Source organism: Dermacentor andersoni, chromosome 3 (assembly GCF_023375885.2).
Source record: "Dermacentor andersoni chromosome 3, qqDerAnde1_hic_scaffold, whole genome shotgun sequence".
Taxonomy (NCBI): Eukaryota; Metazoa; Arthropoda; class Arachnida; order Ixodida; family Ixodidae; genus Dermacentor; species Dermacentor andersoni.
This window is the reverse complement of record NC_092816.1, coordinates 229,386,995-229,393,440: the sequence shown is the minus strand read 5'-3', so window position 1 is coordinate 229,393,440 and position 6,446 is coordinate 229,386,995. Positions and strand designations below refer to the sequence as shown.

At 48.7% G+C, this 6,446-nt stretch overlaps 1 non-coding gene across 1 annotated transcript; it reads right to left on the bottom strand.

Moving 5' to 3' along the window:
* Nucleotides 1-3,095: 3,095 nt before the first annotated feature.
* Nucleotides 3,096-3,170, bottom strand: TRNAS-UGA (transfer RNA serine (anticodon UGA)). Its single transcript has one exon. It is a non-coding gene; the product is annotated as a tRNA-Ser (tRNA).
* Nucleotides 3,171-6,446: the final 3,276 nt, after the last annotated feature.

The following is a 6,446-nucleotide window of genomic DNA, read 5'->3' as shown; positions in this document are numbered from 1 at the left end:
CGTCCTCAGGCACGCCAAAGACCACTAGATTTGAGCGTCTACTCCTGTCCTCTAAGTCAGTAATCTTGGCCTCCAAGGATTTTACCGTTCGTTCAAGGCTGTCCACGCGCTCAGTTTGCTTTTCTATTTCTAGGAAGCGGGAATCCCACTCCGCAAGACGTTTTTCCATATTTGTTTGCTGTGTTCGGAGGGCTGCCACATCCTCAGCTAGTTTATTCTGACCTAAAAGCAACTTTTCCAGCAACTCGCGAGTGCTAGACTCCTCTGGGTTAGGGCCTGGATTTACTTCAACGTCTCCGCACAAGAGAAGCAAGCACATACAGTACACATCATAAGCCATTGAGACACAGTGCTGTGGGCACGGTGGGACCAAAAGATAACGGCAGTCACTTTTTATGGAGCTGTAGTAGGGACTAACCTGCACAAGGCAGAAGAATGGCTTGTTAGGCCACATGCTCGTTCCAAGTCCACCGTGCCCACTACGTCTCACGGGAGTCTCACGGGAGTCGAAGTGAGAAAAAGGCTCTCGAGCCTGCGGAGTCGAGAGGGAAGCCGCCTCACGTCGGTCAAGCTCTTTGCGCACCACTTGCCGAATAACTGACGCAAGCTCGGATGGAGCTGGGGCCACATCAACACTGGCAATTTTAGTTATGTTGACGAGGCGGCCGAACTTCGGTGTGATATGCCTAGCTTTCATGGCTTCGAATGTACGGCAGTGCCGAATGACGTCACTCACGGAGTCCAGGCTGCCTTTTCCGATAAGGAACTGGTATACGTCCACGGCGATCCTTTTTAAAAGATGACCAACTTTGTCCTCTTCTGTCATCTGAAGGTCCAGGGCCTTGCACAGCTTCAGCACTTCCTCGATGTACGTCGTGCAGTTTTCACCGGGAACTTGGGCTCGCTGCATTGGGGTTTGCTCTGCACGCTTTTTTTAGCTGCCGGAGCTCCGAAGCAGTTCCTGATTTCGTATACGAACTTTTTCCACGTTGTCATGCTTTCTTCGTGGTTTTCAAGCCACACAGACGCGGTTCCCTTGAGGAAGAAGACAAGGTTGTTAAGCTGGGCGGTGGCATTCCAGCCATTGAACCAACTTGCGCGTTGGTAAAAGCTGAGCCATTCATTCACGTCTACCCCGGCTTTTCCGGCGAAGGTTCGTGGTTCAATGTAGGGTTGCTATGGTAGCTGGAAGAAGGGGGCGCGTTGTCTCCGTCGGAAGCCATCTGTGGTGGCAGACCGGCAATTCGGCGACTTCGGTGAAGCTCCACAGATTGCGCTTCTGCTGGTGGTTCATCGACGTTCTTCGGGGGCGCCGTTGTTTTACCCCGCACCGTCCACCAAAATTTTCACGATGGGGTGTGTTTATTTAAAGAATTGATGAAAAGGGGGCCGCGCCGACATCTAGCCACGGCAAAGACAAGTGCACTTCGTTCTCTTCTTCCTCCGTTCTTTCTGTAGCTTTAGCGTAACAATATTTCATTCAGTCATACGGCAACATGTACGGTTGCAGATTTATAGAATTCTAAAGATTATACAGTAAGACGGCATGGCGATTATACTACGCCGAGCAATCTCCTACTTATGTGGTTTTAACTGTATGACCGTAGTAACGGCACTGCCTTGAATACAGATCGTTCTTTCTTGTAAAATATGTTCTTCTATCCTGAATAGGAATATTTGCTTCACACCGTTATTTTTGTACGCCGGGGCTTCTCTATCAACAAGGGGAAAACTTAGTCGACGCTGGCTGGCACCCGTGAGATGCAGCGATTGGGCAGCTCTTCACATTGCGCAAGGATGTCTCTTCAATGTAAACGGCTGTCGATAGCTTGAGGAACGTCTTTTGGGAGAAGGTTTCTGTCACATTCAGCTAGAGCATCCCTCGCGTATAGTCCAGGAGCTCTTCCCCTCGCATGGCCAGCAATCTTGCCTTCCAGATATTCCACTTCCCTTTAACAAGCAGACATGCGCCGTTCTCATATCTTCGACGTGAAATTCCAAGGCAGGCTGCACAAACTTAAGGTTACGCCTGTGTACGTGCCTTAAAAAATTAAATTATGGGGTTTTAAGTGCCAAAGCCACTTTCTGATTATCAGGCACGCCGTAGTGTGGGACTCCGGAAGTTTCGACCACCTGGGGTTCTTTACCGTGCACCTAAGTCTAAGTACACGGGTGTTTTCGCATTTCGCCCCCATCGAAATGCGGCCGCCGTGGCCGGGATTCGATCCCGCGACCTCGTGCTCAGCAGCGCAACACCATAGCCACTGAGCAACCACGGCGGATTACGTGCCTTGGTAGGACAAATTGAAAGCTATGTAAAGTGTTGTGTTCCGGTGATATGAAAAGCAGAGCTCGAGAGAGGTTTACACATCGTCTATATAGGAAATGTACGAGGTTCACCTGTAGTGCACAGAACTGGAATAATTTGCTCCATATTTCTGTTTACTGACCTTGAAAACATGGCACTTCGCAATTCGATCTGAACTCTGTCGCTCTGCCAGGATCCAAAACGAAATTGCCTTGGTTGTATCGAGGGGAACAAGGAACAGCGAAACTAATGCTAGACCATCTTGCCCTTATTTTTTCGCAGCGATGACTTCAGCGATAAAGCTTATGCCTTTGACAATAAGTCTGGGAAATATGTTTATTTGTACTCGAGTAGGTGTGCACACATGCTTCCATTTGACCATGCACGATGACTGATGTTGGCCGGAAAGAGGTTAGGCCTATACGACTGCTGCATATCTTTGTACACACCTGTGATTTGTATTGCAGGTATGCCTTGTTTCGGCTTGCGGTGTTCGATCGTTTTTCCTTGAGGCACAAATTGTAGCGTTTTAGTGAAATGGTCTTGCCGTAATTGGTTAGCGATACTCCACTTACCACAGCGGTCGGCTGGCCGCTGTAGTAGCTCTGCTTTTGGTTTCAGAGCGTGGGCGGAGGTGTGTTACACCACCTGCGATAAGCGGCCATGTATACAACTTAATGACATTCTGAATAAAGGGAAAATCAGACATCCACCCTTTCGTAGCAATTGCTACAAAGGACACCCATACGGGTTCCTCAAAGGAAAGCCTCATAGTTGAAGAAAAATTCGTCCTGGTCCGGGACTCGAACCCGGGACCACTGCCTTTCAGGGGCAGCCGCTCTACCATCTGAGCTAACCAGGCGGCTAGCAGATGGCAGGGCGAAGTCGAATTTGTCGACAACACATTCTGTGATCGCTGTGCCTTCACTCCCCACTTTCTGAAATAATGCCGTAATTTCGTAAATAATGTAATCTCTGCTACATCAAGCAGAGCAAGATGTTGAATTCTGAAGACGTCGCAGTCGGCATGTACCGTGCTTGACATTGTGTTTGCCTGAATACTTCGGCCACTTTTTCTTGCTTGCGTGTGATTTATTCTGGTGTTTTCTGCAGACGCTCGCGTCCAGTACCTGAGCCTTCAGAAGCAGAACTCCTGGAGCAGCAGCAGCAGCACCAGGAAAGACGACGCCACCGTGGAGCCAACGAAAGGTTAGCGAAGCGTCCGCTTCTAAAATTAATGATCGATTTTGGAGCGCTGATGATGCGCGATAAAGAAAGGCAGGAAAACCATTTTTACCACAAAAGCAGTTTATTGATGGGTGTCTCGAAGGCCTACGTTACAGACTGAAACGGACACAACTGTGACCTGGCGGAGCCAACCCTGCCCGAACAACTAATTTGTGGCTTTGCTGGTATGGCTAGGCTCGATCGTCTCGATCACCAATTCGTGGGAGCCTGTGCGAAGAGGTAGCCGTCGTAGCCACGGTTTATTTAAGCCGGGCAGCCATGGTGTAGCGGGATCTCGGGAGCGGCGGATGCCGCGGTCGCTCAGTTCGTGCGCAATTATGAGAACCAAGAAAAAACTGCGCAAAAAAGGACAAGACAAGGAAAGAACCACACGACACGGGCGCCCGTGTCGTGTGGTTCTTTCCTTGTCTTGTCCTTTTTTGCGCAGTTTTTTCTTGGTTCTCATAATGTCATACCAACTAGCCCCTCACCGTACGCTTCTAGACTTCGTGCGCAATAGCTTGTTCTATTCTCGCGCTACCTGCACTTGAGCACACGTTATTCTTCACCTGTTTTCGAGGCTATAGTCGCGCCGCTACATATATACGCCACAAGGACATGTATCCTCCATTTTAATGCGATAGCGCTTATCCAGCGTCGGCGTCCCGCGCCGGCGTTGGACGTCACTTCGGCAAAAATGATTTCGAACCAAACTCCGAACCACGCATACCAAACTACTTCTCTAACACGTAAGTTGCTCATACCTTGTTTTCATTATTTACAAAGTTATTCATCGGATTTTTGAGAACGGCAGCCCACAAAAAACGGCAATGAAAAAATAACACCGATCTTTTATGTAAGCTTTTCTCAGAGTGAAATATTAATACTGCGGAACAATAACAAGAGTGGGACCCGCGCAAGAGGCCGCGTTTCTACCAGAAAGCTCGCCTTCATGCATAGCGTTCGCAGCCAGCGTTTCTCGGTAAACGTTACGGTTAGATAAGCTGCAGTTGCCGGGAAGCATGAAAAGCAGTAAGGAGTTTGTGAACGCTATCGCATTACACTCTTAAAGGCGAAGCTTAAGCGTCCTATAAATTTTCACTTGTTGCGAAGTATATTCGCGGAAAAATTTTTGTGGCAATGGCGATTCTGCCGCCGGGGGTCATTCCAAAGCCACTTAGAAAAAAAGGCTTCGATCATGCCACGTTCTACTCGCAGACGATGAAGTCGACCCCTGGATTTAGTGGGACGTACCCATAAGTAGCCACTGCTGATCTGATGACGACGACGTGCCCTGCTTGATGATGGATAGCTTCCATGTTGGCCAGTGGTTGCTACCCTTGTAAATGCACCCTGTAAATACCTTTCTTACTGTGCTTTCACGTAATAATATGGTGAGGCCAAGATAAATCAGGGCAGATATAAATGCGTAAGTATTTGACATCGGCAGCATGAAACACAGTGTGGTTGTGAAAGTAAGTAGCAGATATAAAATTACGTCAATGGTGAAATGGGATAGTATCGTTTTGTTAACATACAGTGACATAAGCCATTTAGTGCTCCAGACTTGGCTTAGTTGCAGGCCATGCTAAAGGATGGTAGCTGTTGTGTCTCCAACGGAAGTATGGCTGATACAACACGACTTATAGTCAATGCACACTTCATGATTACGTGATATAATGGTTATATGATAGCCGCCGTGGTTGCCTAGTGGCTATGGTGTTGAGGCTGCTAAGCATGAGGTCGCAGGATCGAATCCCGGCCACGGCGGCCGCATTTTGACGGGGCCGAAATGCCGAAATACCGGTGTACTTATATTTAGGTGCACGCTAAAGAACCTCAGGCGGTCCAAATTTCCGGTGACCCCCCACCACGGCGTGTCTCATAATCAGATCGTGGTTTTGGCACGTAAAACTCCATAATTTAGGTTTTGGCTACACAATGAAGGCGCAGACTGCGTGGCAAGGGTTGGCACTGTTGTTTCGGTCCGGTGCACCCTAAAAAAAGTTTACGCACTTTGGGTTGTGTTTTGTCCGCAAACAATAATTGTCATCTGTCTTGCGCGCATTTCCCTTCTTTAACGCGGCGAAAACGGTACTTTCTGGTCACGAACGGTGCGATGTTATTGGGTGCAGAATCACTCCTGAAAGAGACAGAAGAAGCACGCAGAAGCACACACACACATCAGACATGTTGTTGTATAGACGTGTGTGTGTTGTTTCAAACATTGAAACGGCACACACACGCGAACGTTCCCCAAAATACATTCTAAAGGACATGCAGCTATATATATGGATTAGTCAAACGTAATCTGCCTGCAGCTCATGAGGAGCAACTGAGCCAGAATTTGATGCAAAGCAGTGACGTGGGTATATATATATTGTAACAGATACGGAAGGCACGGACAAGCAGAGAAGAAAGAGAAGACGAAGAGAACGAGGAGTTTGAGAGGCCGGGCTGCGCTGCGATCACGCTACGACCATCGTCCATCTCCTGCAAATAAAACCATTTCTTCGCAACTCACCGTAACAGTTGTGGTGGAAGGTGCTGGGTAATCGACACCCGAAGACGGAGGCTGAATCACAAGTTCTTCGACGGAGCCGTCGCCTTGCTGGACTCTCACCAAATCCACCGGAGTTGAATATGTCCCACGACGCAGACGAACAACGGCCCATTCCAACTACTGCGCCGACCATTTCCGTTCTACAACTGAGAGATGCGCGTCCCTTCGCCGGAAGATCGGACGAAGACGTCGAGGAATGGCTCATCCATTATAACCGGGTGAGTGCCGCTAACAAGTGGAACAGCGCTTCTCAGCTTTTGAACGTCGTGTTCTTTCTAACGGATACTGCGTTGTTGTGGTTGGACAATCACGAGGAAACGTTCACAACATGGGGAAGGTTTGTTTCGG